Source organism: Anolis carolinensis, chromosome 2 (genome assembly GCF_035594765.1).
Source record: "Anolis carolinensis isolate JA03-04 chromosome 2, rAnoCar3.1.pri, whole genome shotgun sequence".
NCBI lineage: Eukaryota > Metazoa > Chordata > Lepidosauria > Squamata > Dactyloidae > Anolis > Anolis carolinensis.
In genome coordinates, this window is record NC_085842.1 from 136,765,458 (window position 1) to 136,782,864 (window position 17,407).

Consider the following 17,407-nt stretch of genomic DNA (forward strand, 5'->3'; position numbering starts at 1 on the left):
TTGGAATTTGATAGACTGAGTGTTGCTAATAGTTCACTTGATCTTTCCAAAGTACTTTACTTTCAACAGACATTCGGAACTGGAAAACCCTTCTGGAATTACCCTTATGAAGGTATGGAGCCAGTTGCTCCTGGAGTAATAAATCACAACTCCCACACAATGCCCCCTTTCTACCTCTACAGGGGGAAAAGCTTCTACTTCCCCCAGAGTAATAAACTTTATTGTATTCTTCCTCGCTAAAGCCATATTGTATATATCTATTTCTCCCCTTGACATGACTTCAAAACAGAAAATTGTTTGTGTGTTTATTTTATGTTTATGTGTTTTTAATCTATATATTTTAAATTGTTTTATGGATTTTTAGTTATATCCACCCCAGACACGTTGTTTGGGGGTTGGCTAATCCAGTAGCCAGAACCTAACTGGCAACCGGCAGTTACGCAGAGGACATTTTCATCGGCTGCCCCAAGACTGTGGAAAGACCTACCAGAAGAGCCCCAAAAGCTAAATCAGTTGTCAGAATTTAAGACATAACTGAAGACCTCTCTCTTCTGTCAGACCAAGTCAATTTTAACTTGCAAAATTTAACCTGTATTTTATCAGTAAATTTTAAGCTGCATTATACCTGTGCGTATTTGTTATATGTATTTTAATAGTTAAAACTGAAGTAAAACAAAGTATGTTGTACACTGCCTCCAGCCACAAGGAGAAGCTGATAATAAATAAATAAAAATCACATTATTTATTTATTTGCCCTGGGGAGAGATGGATAAGAAATAAAGTAACAACAATCCAAGCAATTAAAAATAATATAAATCGAAGGAGAATTGTATGAATATTTTTACAGAGTATCTCTCATTCAGTTAATGAATACATCCGGTCCTGTTTCCCTTTAGTAAATTAACTTAACAATATAACCTCAAACCATTTCTCATCTCTTTGGAATGAGTATATTCAAAGTGCCTACAGGTGGAAATGCCAGATATCCTTTTATCATGCTCTATATCAGATTTTTTGCATATAAGCTATTCTGATTAATGACTAACATGGACCACCAGGGTAGAAACTGTTTCAGCATCCTTTCAGACTGAGGGTATATCAAACCATCAAACATTGTGGATCACAGAACTAGCAGCAATTGTCCCGGATACTACAAAGTGGGGGGGGGGGGTGTGTGTCTGCAATTGGCAGTATGAAGTGAACAGGCTAAGAGAATGATTCGGGGACTCCTGCCTATGAATGCAAACACACTTGCTTGATTAGATATGCAAAGCCTGTGATCCCAGGAGGTTTCTGGAACACTGCCATCTCTGTATTCTTTTGTGCCAGATCTAAAGCAAAAATGAACCAAAGCACTCCAGGACATACAAATTTGTGAGAGGCAGGTGGTTTAAATAATAATGATCTGTCAACCTAATAAAAAAGATCAAAAAATGAAGAAGTCTACAGATGCCACTTTGCTGGTAGTTAAACTAAGTTTCCCAGTATTGTGTCATACCAGTGCTGTGACAGTATGAACTCATTACCCATATCTCTCCTTGCTCTTCATGAAAATCAATAATTATGATACCTTATTTCCCTGAAAATAAGACAGTGTCTTATATTAATTTTTGCTCCCAAAGATGCACTAGGTCTTATTTTTAGGGTTGTCATTACAAACCAGCATAAGCAAACTGAATTTTATCAAGAATTTCTTGTTACTATCATTATTTCCATGTGCTACAATCTATGGAATGTACATTTAACGATCCTGCATGCTCTGGCGTTCCGTTTGGAGGGCATGGTCCCAAACAAAAACTTTGCTAGGTCTTACTTTCGGGAATGTCTTATTTTCGGGGAAACGGTATGCTCCTATATTTTATATCAACAAGCTCTGATGAATACCTGCAGAAATCTGAAATTATAGTTCTAAAAAACAAAAATGTTTACACCTCATGTGCCTGATTATTCTTGGCACATGTCCACTTCTTTCTACGAGAATCATGCTTTGTCTAAGACAGAAATATAGGGTTGCTTCTCTCCCAATGCTCTTATGCATCTTCTTTTCACCTGACTAAAAATTTATAACTAGAAAGGCTCCTTTCTCACCTTGGCAGAGCAAGACTTGTCTGCAATATTTTCTGTTTGTCTAACAACCACAACAGAACAAAGGTATTGTTTAGCATGAGAGAGAAAAACAGCTATCTTGATGCATTCAATAGCATTTTCAAGTCTTCTTGGCAGTGTAGAGATAATAAGCAGCTGCATGTTCATTTGTTTGTTTTGTTAAAAATATATACAGCACCCTTTCAACATTAATAATCTCAGAACATACTAGCATTAATACTGCACAATGGAGCTATGATGAAGGGAGAGAACAGGGCATCTTTTAACTCAAGGATGATCAAAATCTGTATTTTGCTTTCATGCATTTTGATTTTTAAAATGGGTATTTTGTGAGTCTGTTTTATGATTTCAGTATGAATCTCAATTTATTTTGGACCATGCAAATACTCCATATCCAAAATATGTTTGTGTGTATAAAATCAAGTGTACTTCACTCAACTCCAAAAAACATAAGGGAGAATGAAAGTGAACTGAAATAAGCTTTAAAAACCCACCATTTCTTGAGTGTGATTATTTTCTGACCCCAATAAAGTATAGTGTCTCCCTTCTGCACTGAAGCAATGTCAGTTTCCCTGGAATAGGGCTACTGTACTGTCACAACAGATTAAAATTTGCTTTGCAAGGTGTCTGATCTTATACTAGATCTGAGTGTGATCTGAGTATTTTAAGATGCTCTGAGAGCTACCCAGATAATCAAGCAGAATGTACCCTATCCCTATGTACTCATGTAAAAACCTAGAAATTTTAGTCAAAACATCAACCCCCCACCCAAAAAAACTGGATTGACTTATAGTGAGTCAATGTGAGTACTATACCTTAACTCTTCTCAAAAAGGGAGCCATTGATTTTGAGTAGAATGGTGAAAGGCAACTGCTTCATCTGTCCCAAGAGAATCTAAAAGAAGCACTGACCCATTCCAATCTCTCTGCTGTGGCATCACTTCTGGCCTTTTTCAATTACCAGGGTGAGGAAACGGCAGCAGCAGCCAGGTGCAGCTGTCCCCAAGGACAGCATTGGTGCTTTTTGCTCTCTCCAGAATGATCCTTGACTTATCCATGGGTTATATCAAAAAGCATAATCTGGCCCCAAAACCTGCTCTCGAGTTACCCATGAAGTTGACTTCTACATAAGTAAGTATTTTAGACAATAACTAAATAAACAACTAACTGGAAAAGTAAAGCTTCTTTCATGTTGCCATCAGACAGGATTGATAGGATTTAGCATGAGTATTTCCACCTGGTTGTCACTACCCTCCATAAGTTGGACAACTGAAGGGATGATACAGATTTGGTCAATAGAAGGGGATCTTTATTAACATATATTAATGTGTTTCAGAAAAAAAGTATTAATACATCTGGTGCACCAAGGCCCAGGCTCACTAACAGTTTTTTCCTCTATTTGCAATGACACGTTTTTATTTATTTATATATCTATCTATCTATCTATCTATCTATCTCGTATTTTTTAGCAGAGGCAAGACATCAAAGTTATCATGGAAACAATTACCAGAGCAAAAATAAGGTGAGCAACAGCCCATTGAGCAAAATCTGTGTTGTTGTAAAGTAACAGCATCAAAAGGGTATGCTGCTCATGAAATGGATGAATGAATATAAACACCCAGAAGTGCTTTACCACCACTGTATGGCTCCCTCTTCTTTTAAGCCCTGTCTGTCTGCTTTCTAGTTTTCATATATTTTTGACCAACTGCTTCTCACATTAAAAGTCACCAGCTGATCTGTTGTCTATGATGATCTTTGTTTCAAATAACTTGTACCTCACTTGAGATCAATGCAAACAAACTCCTTTACAGATAGCTAAGAATCTAAACATATGGACTGGAAACTGAAAGTCAGTGATCTGTAAGCAAATACAGTAGGCTCCAAATCTGCAGATTTATTATTCAATTATTTGAATAATGTGTTCAGTCTAAAAATCTCTAAGTCCTCCAGCATAACTTTATGGTTCATTGAGATGTGCTAGACTAGAGGTCTTAAGAGATTCCTAGAAAGGTGCTCTCTTTGGTACAAAAATAGTGGTTTTTAACCTCTAGCCCCTGATAAATTGGAGGGCTGATTGTACACACAAAATATAACAGACAGTATTATTTGCTTCACAACTTTTCAAAAGATAATTGTTATGCATTTGACTTACAAAGATAGCTGTAAAAGTGATCTTTACTTTCCCGTTCTCCAAATAAAGTCCTCTAAAGAAATTGAATCAAGTTTTATCCTATCTAGTTAAGTCTGCATAATTGTGATTTTTTTTTACTAGGAGAGATCAAATTATGTGTTGGCAACTATAATGCATTGAATAACACATATATGTTAATATGAATAACTACTGGGTCTTATTTTAAAGCTGTATATCCCAGCTGAGCATTCACAGAAAACTGTTTTCTATCCTAATTTAAATTGTTAATACAGTAACACTAGCATTAGGTGGCACTGTTGCCCATCAAAAATGCATTAATTGGAATTTTAACAAGACCAATATCCAAGGGCTAGAATACTGGGTTCCTCTCTGAATAGTTTCAGTGGCAAATGGGATTTTTTTTAATGCCATTGATTGAACCAAATATGGCAAATAAAGAGAAAGGTGTAAAATCATCTTATGCCCCAAAGAAAACTGGTCCACTTTATGGACACAGTAAGGTAAATGAAGTGAGGTAAAAGATGCCATCAAAAAGGGCGGCTATGGAAGAACTCTTTATTCTTAAGTATTAAGACATACCATTTAGTACCAGAATAGCAATTATCCATGAGACTGTATTTTTTAAAGTTGTGTAAGGGACTGTTATGGTTCAGCCTGATGACGATGAGGGGTTTGTAGTGGCAGGGTCTGGGAGACGCAGTTTCAGAGCCAGGAGGAATGCTGGATTCAGATACAGCTGGGCAGGAGATATTATCAGAACAACTGTGTGAAAGTACTGATGTATTAGTATCCACCAGTCAGGGAGGTGAACTCTCACCTCAGTAACTGCAGCCAAGATACCATGAGCTCATTCATGAGCTTATTCGAGGGAACAGTGGAGTTAGATAAACATTCCCAGCTGGCACTGAGGGAGGAGGCAATTAGGTGCAGAAGGAGTGTGAGACTTCATGGGAAAGATAGGGACAAGCGAGGAGTGTAGAAGCATGCATTCATGTTCTGCAGCCCTTAAAGCAGAGAGTCCTGTGAGAGGATTTTAGATCTGCCAATGTCACTAACCTAGGAGGGTTGTTAGCTTTGTTCTTCATTCAAGTTTGGGTTGGAGACTCATGTTTCATGCTCATGTTTTGCCTCTCTGTTCCATGGATTTTTCTGGGATTCTGTTCCTATTATGCTATTGGTTTTAAGCCTCATGTTTTGGTTTTATCTTGCCTTCATGCTCCAGTTTAACACCTTATTCTGGGATGTATGCTGTCTATGGAATATCTCCTGTACACAGTTTGGACAGGTTTGTTGCCCATGACTTTTGCTTACATTATTGACTTTTGGATCTTATTATTTATTTACTCTATAGTGTTTTACCCTTATATATATATGCTTTTTAAATAAACTGTTTTGATTTTTACACCTGGGTGTCTTCTTGGGTGCTGTAAGCAAGGTGAAACCCTGCTGAGGTGCAACAGGGACTGTAAAAACAAGACACAGAAGAACGTTGATATAAGGAAACTTACCTCATTTGAAAAGCGTTGTTTGAGGTAATTTCTATGGGCTGCCAAGACAACCAATAATAGGGCCTAAAGCAAATCAAGTCTGAATTCTGTCTAGACACTAAAGTTGTGCATTCGTGTGGAATTGCTGTTCGTTCTGTGTAGTTTCATTTGTGTCGTCTCATTTTCATATTCGTGTCCCGCTAACGAAAATGGGCCGCCTATACGACACAAATTTTCGTCTGGCTAACAAAAAACACAAAATTTTTCATGCACTGGCGGCAATGGGAGGGCTTCCGAGGCTCACCCACCCCCCTGGTTTTTGGGCTAGTGGGGTGAAAATCACTACACACGGAGGACATTTCGATCCCTTTTAGCCCACCAACTTTTACAATGTTTGGATCTTCCCCAGAGTACTATTGTTATTAATATTATTACCTTAACCCCCATTTCCACAGATCAGATCTAATGAGGAGGCATTTCCCTCTCCCAGGCTGAGGTCAGATTCCCAGATGCTTCTTAATACATATATTATATATATATACAGTAGAGTCTCACTAATCCAAGCCTCACTTATCCAAGCCTCTGGATAATCCAAGCCATTTTTGTAGTCAATGTTTTCAATATATCGTGATATTTTGGTGCTAAATTCGTAAATACAGTAATTACAACATACCATTACTGCGTATTGAACTACTTTTTCTGTCAAATTTGTTGTAAAACATGATGTTTTGGTGCTTAACTTGTAAAATTATAACCTAAATTTGATGTTTAATAGGCTTTTCCTTAATCCCTCCTTATTATCCAACATATTCGCTTATCCAAGCTTCTGCCGGCCCGTTTAGCTTGGATAAGTGAGACTCTACTGTGTGTGTGTTACCTTAACCCCCATTTTCACAGATCAAATCTAATGCAGAAGAAGTCATTTCCCTCTCCCAGGCTGAGGTCAGATTCCCAGATCCTTCTTTATACACACACACACACACACACATATAATATCAATATTATTATATTAACACCCATTGGTACACATCAGCTGTAAGCCCTGTCAGTACCTGCTTATAGTTACAGGGCAGAAATAAAATGAAACAAGCACGATGACTGTGCGGCTTCCATTTTCGTGTTGCCTCTCATTTCCTACAAAAATGTCATCATTCGTTTTGTGTAGCACGAAGGAAACAAAGGAAGAAATTTCACGCACATCTCTACTAGACACCAAAATGATCAAATTAAAGTTATCATACTTTGGCCACATCCTGCAATGATGTGAGTTGATGATGCTTGGTAAATTGGGAAACAATAGCAAAAGGGGAAGACTGCATACGAAGCAAAGAAACTCAGTTTGTAGTACCTGACCTATATAGTCAACTTGATGGTAATAAACGGCAGCAATACTCTTAGTGAAAATAGTCTTGTTGCAACTCTCAATGCTAAATTTCTTAAATTTCATGATTCTAAGATTAGTTTTGTAGGATGTTTAGAAACTAAATGTGAAGGCCCAAATCCATATGGGGAGTTTTGAAAATGTTGCAGTTGGAGAACACTCAGTTGCTGCAGGGAGACACATATAGCAACACTTTGATTAAATTCAGGAGCACCAGCCCAAACATTCAACATTCAGAGGTTTGGAACATTTAGTATAGAACCCCTATTAGTTATCGCCACCAACTTAGCAAACATTATGTACTCCTAAACATACTAATATAGAATATGTGGGGGAGCATGATGTGTCTATGTTTAAACAGTGAAGATTCAAGTAGGGCTAAGTTGCTGGAATAGAAGATTAATCCTCTTCTTGCATTTAGCATATACCAGTATGAGAGCATGCAATGTCAAAGCGCAGAAGACATTTTTTTGCCAAGACTGTTTCACCATGTGAAGTAAAACTAACAACATGGAAATAGGCAACAATGCAGAAAAACTGAACGGAACCACATACAAAAGTGATTCCACAATCTAAACTATTAATGTATTGGAAGTCTACCATTCATACCATTGTTAACTACTGTCAATTTGATGACGTATGTTTGCCCTCTGAATGAGTATCACCCTGCTAACAGCACCCTGCTCATTCATTGGGTTGTCATCAGTCAAAGGCAACAATTAACACCAAGGAGATGTAATGTCTAGAACAGGGGTCCCCAAACTAAGGCCCGGGGGCCGGATGCGGCCCTCCAAGGTCATTTACCTGGCCCCCGCCCTCAGTTTTATAATATAATATTTTTATATCATTTTAAATAATATAATATATTGTATATACATATAATATTGATAATGTTATACAATATAATACTAATAATACCATATAATAATCTTAATTATATGATATATATTACATATAATATTACAGTATAGTGGTATAGTTCAATATAGTAATATATAATGCTAATATTGTGCTATGCTAATAATATAGTATATTGTATGTACATACAGCTGCTCTGAGTCCCCTTTGGGGTGAGAAGGGTGGGATATAAATGTAATAAATAAATGTAGTAAATGAATAAATAAATAATTTTAGACTTAGGCTCGCCCAAAGTCTGAAATGACTTGAAGGCACACAACAACAACAACAACAATCCTAATTAACTGGACTATCTCATTGGCCAGAAGCAGGCCCACACTTCCCATTGAAATCCTGATAGGTTTATGTTGGTTACAATTGTTCTCATTTTTAAATATTGTATTGTTCTCTCATTGTTGTTGTTGTTGTTTTGCACTACAAATAAGACATGTGCAGTGTGCACAGGAATTTGTTCTTTTTTATTTTCCAAATGATAATTCGGCCCCTCCACATTCTGAAGGATTGTGGACCGGCCCTCTGCTTTAAAAGTTTGAGGACCCCTGGTCTAGAACTTATGGCTTCACTATAAGGAGTCAACATAAAAGAGATATGTAAAAGATGATGCTATTTCTCAAATTTTTACAACACATTTTGCTGAGGAAATATGTATACGGCCTGCTTCAGGGGCTGTCAGAAGAAAAGCAAGGGGAACAACACATACTCTTAATATAGGCAAGGCACAATCAAAAGAATTACAAAAAACATATGTACACCTATGCCTCATAGAAAATATATACAATACAGAAACTATGAAACTGTGTAATAAATAAATCCCCCTCTCTCTATATATAAAATTCAGAATTTCAAAAAAATTGTCTCCCAGAGAACGGATAATTTTCATAGTAGAAGGCAAAGTAGTATACGTTTTTTCATTCTAATCGTGACACCTTGATGACAGTGAGGAAGCCGAGGTAATATGCAAAACCTTGATCTTTAAAGTAAATGACTGAATTCTAAGTCTACAAATAGTCCCAGAGGAAAACTAGAGGAACAGCCCTCAATATCCAACCCACTTTTTTTCTCAATATAGTATTGTAATCCCGAGAAAAAAGTTTCTCCAGCATCCAAAAATTCTAATCCTTAAAAAGAATCTTCTATGGCTATAGTCTTCGGCATTCAGCCCTAATTTCACTACATCAGCAGAGGAAGGCAAACCCACTAATATCATTGTTAGTACTAAAGAAGCTGCTACTAATGAAGCTGCAGTAGATATATAATTGTTTCCAAGGTTAAATCCACAACCCTCAGCAGATGGTATGCTGGTATTGACAGTACCAGCTGCCATTGCCTTGGTGATGGACAGTTATACCCACAGAATCAGGACTAAAATTGATACCCACAAAGCGATTATAACAGATCTATTGCTAAATGTGTACTTTAGGTAGAGTGACCTCACCGAGACAGTATCCAGGGGCTACTTGTCAAAAGAAGACCAAAGCCCTGGTAACCTGAATGATTCTGACTGACCAATCACAAGATGTAAAGAACATCCCAGTACTTTATAGACTTTCAGATTCTTATGTGAACTTAATTGGAAAAAGCTATATCTGCTACTAAGTTCCACTATGGTCCTGAGAAAACCAAACAAATACTACTGAAGGTGCAGGCAATGAGACCTGACCTTAAAGCTATCATGAAACTAGAAACTGTCAGAAACATCGAAAGAATGGGGCTTTTAGGCCAGGCTTTCTCCCATGTCTTTCTCAGCCCTAGAATGAGCTAGAATAAATGAAGCTTTACATAGATACAGATGCCACTCCTATATGTTAGAGAATCTATGAAGTACTAATACACAATGGATGGTATTCTGCTAGTTAGTCCTAACTACAATAGACCCATTCAATCAATTTTTGAATAGTGGGTCCACATGTAGGTAAACCTAATGGATTGAGTGAGTTTATTCTTATCAGAAGTAAAAAGAATCTAGCTAATTATGTGTTTGAATACAACAGTATGGTCCATCAAATAACAAAATCTACCCATTTTGTGTTAAAACATATAGTATGTGACTCATTTATAGAAATATTTCTGCAACCATGTAGGCTCTCATATGACAGAAAATTGCTGTCAACTGGAGAACATTCAGCATCCAAAATAATACATGTAACCAAGAACTGGAATATGTCTACTTTATGGAATCCCGATTTTGATTTATCAGCTGTGGTCTTAAAAAAATAACTATTAAGAATAATATATACAGCTGAAACATTGATACTGATTGTAGATTCATGATATTATCAGCATTTCAAAGGTTCTGATCCAAATCCTCTTGCCTAATTATCAATTTTTGAGTTTTCTGGGCTGGGCACAAGAAAGATTTATCAAGTACCTGCTATGGAAAAGCTCTCTCTAATCTTCAGTTTACAGAATAATCCTAAACATTTTACTCTGAAGTAAATGCTTTCTGGGTTCAAAGGAACACATTCTGTAACACATGAGTGAGAGTTGCAGCCTAGTATGATGACACTCCCTGTTGTGAATGCGCCTTTGGAGACTGTGAATGATAGTGGTGGGATCAGGAGAGGAAGGAAAAACCCTCGCGAGGAGGGCTCGTTGGAGGATTTGTTTAGGAAGAGGGTCAGGGAGACTGGTGGGGAGTCTTCTGAGGAGGATTCAGATGGAGATCTGGAAGAAGAAATGGATGCTGGGGAACAGGTATTAACGGAGGAACCGGGCACGGACTGGGCATGGGCACCGGAGATGCTTGGGGAAGAATCGGGGGCCATGGATGCTGCTGATGCTGGAGAAGCTTGGGTGTCTTCAGAAGCAGATCCCATTTGGTCTGCTTGGAGGAGTGAGAGGAGGTCCACAGGTGTGGATAGAATTGGGCATGGGCAGGATGACTGGGACTCTGATGAGGAATTCGGAACACCTGACCCAAGGGCATTGGCTGTGTGGAGTTCTGATTCAGATTAAGAAGTTGAGACACCTGCTCTTTGGGCGTGGATAGTTTGGAAGCCCAGGGAGACCTGGATATATTGGGGTTGTTTGGCCATTATACCTTGCGTGTGGCAAGGTGTTGCTGGGCACCATTGGGTTTCCTGTGTGTGTTACTGAAGACTGGACTGGGACTTTGCAATGGATGTAAGTTTAATCTGGGTTATTCTGCAACGGAGGGCTGGATTTGTGTGGGTTTTCCTGGACTGCATTGTTATTACTATTTTGTATTAGCTGCTGTTCACCCTCATTGCTTTGGCTCTCTGTGCCATTCCGTGTTGTCACCTTCTTGGATGACTTCAACCTCTCGGCCCTTGGACTGGAACTTGACTCGGCTTTGCTCTTCGCTCTCAAATCGTGGTTTGGCATCATTCTCTACTCGGTGGCTGCCTGACTGCTCATCCCGACTCCGGACTGGCTCGACAACGATTTCCTGTTCCGCTCCTTTAACTCCTGGTTTGGCGTGTGTTCCTGCAGTGGTTGCTGTGGGCTTGCCAGCGTCTCGCTGTTCCGTTGGCTTGTTTGCTCTTAACTGAGAGTCCCTTTAGCCCAGTTTGGGCGTTTGTTTGGTTTTGAACTCCTTTTCAACGTTTAAATTTTGGGAAGGGTTTGTGGGCTTCAATACTGCTGGTCTTAGTTTTTGCCCTCGTTTTTCGGCCCATTGTGAACTCTTGAGTCAAGTTCTAGGACTCTAAGTTTACTCCGGATTATATCTCTGGTTAATCCGGATTATTTGGCAGTCTTTGTTTTTGGGGGGTTTTCTCACTCAATCTGCTTAATAATACTGAAAGTGTTTTAGGCCTTTTTGTGTTTGTTGAGCTATTTTTGGACATTTGCTTTAATAAACTCTGTTTTGCTCTCTTATTGGTGTCTGACTTTTGACACTCCCTCTGCACTGAAAGCAACACAGAATACCAGTGTTACTAGCCCTGGACACATGTAGCAAGTGACAAAGGTATTATCAATCCGCTGTTCAACAGGGTTCAATGTTGCAACATACCATCATAGACCACATATACTTGCACACTGGTCTCTGTTATTCAGATACACATGACAAAGACAAAAGGTGCAAGGCCTGACATGAAGTGTTATTTTTGTCTGTGGGAGTGTCTGTATGTAAAAGATCCTTCAAAGTGTAGTTATTCCTTAACAGCAAAAGAAGCATAAGCACTTATCCATAGATTAATCACAATAATGATGCCAAGAGTCTAATTTCAGTTTTCCAGGTACTCTTATTTAATTGTAGTTTTTGTACAAAAGTACACAATACAGAGAACACCACTGGGGATGCTTAAATTAGGAGAGAAACTTCCCATATTTCCAGGCTATGCAACTGTGACCACAAACATTTTCATACCCCAGAGAAAAAAACCATAATTTCATAATATGTATAGTTTAAATAACAAAAATATATAATTGTAATATATACAGTAGAGTCTCACTTATCCAACATAAATGGGCTGGCAGAACTTTGAATATGTGAAAATGTTGGATAATAAGGAGGGATTAAGGAAAAGCCTATTAAACGTCAAATTACGTTTTGATTTTTCAAATTAAGTACCAAAACATCATGTTTTACAACAAATAGACAGAAAAAGCAGTTCAATACATGGTAACGTTATGTAGTAATTACTGTATTTACTAATTTAGCACCAAAACATCACAATGTATTGAAAACATTGACTACAAAAACATTGGCTAATAACAAATTGACTACAAATAAAGATAGAATCGCATAAAATGAAATTACAGTAACAACATTGTTGGAAATAAAATCCATAAAAAGCTCAGTCCTTGCTGCCTAGAGAAACAGCTGTGGATCCGGACGGGAGGCAGACTGTGTTGGATAATCCAGAACGTTGGATAAATGAATGTTGGATAAGTGAGACTCTACTGTAACTGTATTTAATAAACCAAAAACTATTTACTACCATTAGGTGATTCATAGGAGGGTGACACAGGGGATCCTGGTGATGTCACTGCTGCCTAGAATCCAAGGGAATGCAAACCACCTGCCAATCCTCCTGTTTTCCTGCCTTCCTTCCTTCCTCCACTAGCCACCACCTTGCCCAGAACATGCACCTTGGAGCCCCAGGTTGTCCTCCTTGGCCCGAATCTTACGGACCTTCATCGGCAACCCACTGAGCATGGCTAACACTATCCTCTGCCGGAAAAAGTTGCTACCAACATAGCTGAGCGAGTGAGATTGGCTCACCATGTTGCCGGGGCTGCTGTGCACCACTGCAATCATTGGTCCCCCTCCCCTTCGTGAAAGCCCAGGCAGCCAATTGGCACCCGGACTTCGCCGAGCAAGCACGCTGATAGGCTCACGAGGCAGAGCAGCCTTCACTGCCTCGTGCTTGTGTATCGCAGTGACAGCAAAAGCTGTGCGGCTGCTCTGCACGCAGCCCACATCCTCTGAGAGAGGGAGGGAGGGGGGAGGAGGAAGAGGAAGTGGGCAGAGCCTTCAGGGCAGGACGATGGGGCAGCTGGAGCCTGACAGCTGCTCACTCCCCTTCCTTTTAGGGTGCATCTATCTACATGAGGCCTGGGCAGAATTGGGCCCAATTCCCCTCTGTATGCGACCACATGTGGCTGCATGTCAGCAAAAATGGCTAGGCGTGTCAGTGCTGACACGCGTGTCATAGGTTCGCCATCACTGTCATAGGTCATTTCAAATTTGTTACATACGTACTTTCGAATTGATATCCGATATGTGGGTGTGGCCCGCGTTAAAAATTTAAGAATCAAAACTTACCCCATACTTTTTTGTTTTAGTTTTGTAAATCTCAAAAGGCTCCCAAAGTCAGATTCACATTCAGTGCAAGGAAGCAAAGCAAAGCCAAAAAGGCTGCCTTAGTGCCTTGCCTTTCCTCTGTGAATTAATGGCCTCTCGGCATTAGGAGAGGCCAGAAAAAAGAGAGAGAAAGCAGTGATTGCTGGGAAAAGCCAAAAAGGCTGCCTTATTACCTTGCCTTTCCTCTGTAAATTAACAGCCTTCTTGCCATTAGGAGAGGCTGGAAAAAAGAGGGAGAAAGCAGTGTTTGCTGGGAAAAGCACAGAACTCTGGGAAATGTAGTTTGGTGAGGGGCCCTATGTCAGAGAAGTCAAAAGGCCATGCGATAACTATATTTCCCAGAATGCAGTGCTCAGAATCAGAGAAATTTACATCTCCGTAGCCAGCCAGCCAGAGTTCCTTTTAACTTTTTAGCCTTTTAAAATGACTTGATGGCCTATATTGTTTGAAATTGATTTTATTGTATTGTATGAACACTAGAGTAATATACAGAAAGTCTGACGATTTTAAAAAGGTAAATACAGCTTTAAAGAAAAGCATTTAAGTAAAAATGGAACTTAGTTTTGTTACGTATTTACTTTTTGTAAAAGTGCTTTTGGAAGCTAGTAAAACACATATTGTAAAATGAAAACATACAAAATTACCCGGAATAAAACAAAACCCAGCATTGTTTTGTTAGCTTGAGACTGAAATTATACACAAAAGATAACTGGATTATGTTGAATGAGCAAATATAGAAGAGTTCTTAAAGGGGGAGCTTCTGATATATTTGTTTCTGATATATTTGAATTATACTATACTAGCCGTGCCCGGCCACGCATTGCTGTGGCAAAGTATTTGGTATGGGAAATAAAGTATCGAGGAATTGGTGGTAGTTAAGGTAAAGGGTAAAGGTTTTCCCCTTACATTAAGTCCAGTCATGTGTGAGTCTGGGGGTTGGTGCTCATCTCCATTTCTAAGCCAAAGAGGTGCCGTTGTTCGTAGACTCCTCCAAGGTCATGTGGCATGACTGCATGGAGCGCCGTTACTTTCCCGCCGAAGAAGTACCTATTCATCTACTCTCAATTTGCATGTTTTTGAACTTTAGGGTTGGCAGAAGCTGGGGCTCACAGTGGGGGCTCTGTCCGCTCCCCCAATTCAAACCTGAATGAATGCTGTAATTAGGGGAAATGATTAGCATGTAATGGCCTTGCAGCTTTAAAGCCTGGCTGTTTCCTCCCTGAGTGAATTTTTTGTTGGGAGGTGTTAGCTGGCCCTGATTGTTTCATGTCTGGAATTCCCTTGTTTTCAGAGTGGTGTTGTTTGCGATAGTTTATGTGCTTCTACTGTCTGTGGCCCTCAGAAAACAGAGGATTTACCAGATTTTGGTGATGGGAAGACTTTGTTGGGAAGTGTTAGCTGGCCCTGATTGTTTCCTGTATGGAATTCCCCTGTTTTGAGAGTGTTATTCTTTATTTAGTGTTCTGATTTTAGAGATTGCATTGTTCTGTTTTATTATACCATAATAAATAATAATTATATTATTTTTGTTTAAAATAAGGAGGTGTGACTATTACATGAGGAAGGAGAGAGGTGTTTCAAAGCAGGATGGTAAAAACATCAAACATCCGGGCAACATCCTTGCAGATGGCCAATTCTCTCACACCAGAAGTGACTTGAAGTTTCTCAAGTCGCTCCTGATACGGAAAAGAAAAAACCCAATCTACCATGAGTTCTAAGTCTGTCCAACTCTTTGCCTATACCCATACATGAATCCCAGGGGAAATTGTACACCCTTAGGCATTATTTTTCTCTTAAAACTGATGTAAAGTAGTAACTTCATCCACACACACACACCCCCATCCATCTGCTTCAAGTGGCGTTCCAGGAAGGGTGTGGCTAAGGGGATGCACGGGTGTGCAAGTGAGTGAGTACATGGGTGGATAGGTGAGTGGATATGTGAGCATATATAATACAGTTTTAAACAGTAGAGAGGAAGAATATGAAACAATTAGGAAAGAAATAAAAAAGTATTTCAAGACCAATGATAATGGACAAGTAACTAAAGATATAATTTGGGATGCAAGCAAGGCAGTTATAAGGGGTTACTGTATAAGTTTAGAGGTAAATCTCAGAAGGAGATGGAGGAATGAACAGGATAAGAGAATAAAAGAAATAGAAACCCTGCAGGACGGACATAAAAGGACTAAGGATAGAAAGATCTGAAGAGGGTTAAAGGAGAAACAAAAACAATTAGAAATGTTTGAGGAAAGGAATAAATAAGTACCTATATGTTAAAAGCTATTCCCACAGTTGGAATATAAAATCAATGAAGAGGATGGCTTACTATTTGAAAAAGAAAAAAGAAAAAACATGGGTAAAGTGATTGAAAGATGAAAATGGGAAAGAACAAGAGGAGCAAAGTAAGATTAGGGAGATAATGGCAAAATATTATAAAGATCTACATAAGGAAGAGAAGGTAGTGCAAGGGAACTTAAATATCAGAGAAAAAATTACGGAGGAAGACAGAGTTATTAAACCAATCAATAACGAAAGAGGAAACAATAAGGGCAATTAAAGGGTTAAAGAGAGGCAAGTCACCAGGGCCAGATGGATTTCCAGCAGAATATTATATAGCATATATGGAAGAATTGGCACCATACCTAACAAAGTTGTTTAATGAAATATACACTAAGCAAAAGTTCCCCTAACATGGAAAGTATCAGAAATTATAACTATACCAAAAAAGGGAAGAGATTTAACACAACCAGGGGCGTAAGACCCATTAGTCTATGTAATCAGGATTATAAAATATTTACAAAAATTTTAGCAAAAAGATTGGAAATAATAATGGCAAAAATAATCAAAGAGGACCAATATGGATTTGTGAAGGGAAGAAAAATTGGGATCCAATAAAAAAAATGTAGTAATTGCAATGAACCACGCAAATTCGAATAAGGAAAAAATGGGAATTCTCAAATTGGACGTTTATAAAGCTTTTGATAAAGTCAATCACAATGATCTATTAAGATTATGTCAACAGTTGAATATAGGGGAAAACTTCTACAAAACACTGCAACTGTAAAGCAAAAATAAGGGTGAATAACAAAAGGACAGAAGAGATACCAATTTTAAATGGTACAAAACAAGGTTGTCCATTATCCCCCACTTTATTTGTAATAGCAATAGAAATGCTAGCTGAAAGTATCAGGAATAGCACCAACTGGACAGAGTACAAAACAGAAAAGGAAGGAGGACAAAAGGAACCATTATGTAAGGAATCAGAAAATACTGAAAGCAAGATCCCAAAAAAGAGGTAATACTATTATGTGATGAAATATATTGACCTTTTGCTTTTCTGATAAATAACCTTTGCACTGCTATATTAGTCCAGAAACTAGCACACTTTTTTCAGCTCTGTGTAGTTCATCTTTTACTTTCTATATCTCAAAACCTGAAAATGATAGATTGCTGATAATAGATTCTGGAAGCACAGTATCCTTAGACAAAAAGAAGGCTTGGAACTCTTTCCAGGTTTCCAGAACGTGTTGACACTTACTATCTTTGCTTATGGCTTCTTTTCCTTATTGTTTCTGCAAACCCATTTCATTT

General features: G+C 38.6%; 1 protein-coding gene across 2 annotated transcripts in view; it reads right to left on the reverse strand.

The window, feature by feature from the left end:
• ube2o (ubiquitin conjugating enzyme E2 O) overlaps nt 1-17,407 on the reverse strand; it is a 99,074-nt gene that overhangs the window by 58,829 nt on the left and 22,838 nt on the right. The window lies entirely within an intron of this gene.